This window comes from Leuresthes tenuis, unplaced genomic scaffold (assembly GCF_036924035.1).
Source record: "Leuresthes tenuis unplaced genomic scaffold, fLeuTen1.0.hap1 SCAF_17, whole genome shotgun sequence".
Lineage (NCBI taxonomy): Eukaryota > Metazoa > Chordata > Actinopteri > Atheriniformes > Atherinopsidae > Leuresthes > Leuresthes tenuis.
This window is the reverse complement of record NW_027325371.1, coordinates 26,653,110-26,654,798: the sequence shown is the minus strand read 5'-3', so window position 1 is coordinate 26,654,798 and position 1,689 is coordinate 26,653,110.

The following is a 1,689-nucleotide window of genomic DNA, read 5'->3' as shown; positions in this document are numbered from 1 at the left end:
TTCTTACCCGCTTTTTACAAACCATGGTCGGACTTTCACATCTTCTTGTAGCCGAACACATCCGCTCCCGCTATTGATTGTGTACAGTCGGGTATTTTAACCTTTTCTTACCCGCTTTTTACAAACCATTGTTGGACTTTCACACCTTCTTGCAGCCGAACACCACCTCTCCCAGCTTTTGATGATGTATGGCCCAGTATTCTTACCTTTTCTAACACATTTTTCAGCAATTATGGTCGGACATTCACACCTACTCACAGCTGGACACTTCCGCTCCCGCAATTGATTGTGTACAGTCGGGTATGTCAACCTTTTCTTACCTGCTTTTTACCAACTATGGTCGGACATTCACACCGTCTTACAGCGGAACCCCTCCGCTCCCTCTTTTGATCATACATTGTCGCGCATTCGCACCTTGTCTTACCCGCTTTTTATAAACTTTAGTCAGACATTCAGACCTTGCGGCTGAACCACCTCCGCTCCCTGTTTTGATCGTGTATGGTCTGGCAAAACTACCTTTTCTTACCCGTTTGTGAGTAATTATGGCTGGACATTCACACCTACTTGCAGCCGAACACCACCTCTCCCAGCTTTTGATGATGTATTGTCCGGCATTCTAGTCTTTTCTAACACATTTTTCAGCAATTATGGTCGGACATTCACACCTACTCACAGCCGAACAACTCCGCTCCCGCATTTGATGGTGTATAGTCGGGCATTCTCACCCTTTCTCATCAGCTTCTTGCAAATTATGATCTTACATTCACACCTACTTGCAGTCGAACAGCTCTGCTCCCGCTTTTGATTATGTTTGGTTGGATATTCGAACCTTTTCTTAACTGCTTTTTAAAAACTTTGGTCAGACGTTCACACCTTCTTGCAGCCGAAAACCTCCGCTCCCTCTTTTGATCATACATTGTCGGGCATTCGCACTTTGTCTTACCCGCTATTTACAAACTTTAGTCAGAAATTCACACCCTGCAGCTGAACAACCTCCGCTCCCTGTTTTGATCATGTATGGTCTGGCGGGTAAGCGGGTCGGCTACTGACCTGGAGCCTTGGCGTAGTGAGAGCAGTCGGTTGCCCGCCTCTTTACCACGAACAGGATGGTCGAAGACCCCTCTCATCTCCACCACGAACCGCCGGTAGGAGGAGCAGAGCTGGGGGTTGCCCTCCCACATAGCCAGCGCCCAAGAACCCAAGAACATTCCTCCGGCCCATAACCCTCCCAGTCAACCAAATACTGGAAACCCCTGCCTCGACGTCTGACATTCAGAATCCGATTAATTGAGTAAGCAGGATGGCCATCCACGACCAGGGGGGGGAGGAGGAGGTTCAGCTGGAGGACCAAGTGCACAAGAGGTGACTGGCTTTAAGAGGGACACATGAAACGTGGGGTGTACCTTAAGGGAGTCTGGGAGCTTAAGGCGCACAGCCGAGGGATTAATGATTCTGACCGCTGGAAAAGGACCAATGAAACGAGGGGACAGCTTACGGGATTCTACCTGCAAAGGCAGGTCCCTGGTGGATAACCACACCATCTGCCCAGGCTGATAATTAGGAGCGGGCGAACGCCTACACTCTGCGAACTCGTCGCAAGTGTTCCTGAACAGAAGGGACGGACACATCATCCTCCTGGGAAGGGAACAAAGGGGGTTGAAAACCATACATTACCATGAATGGCGACAT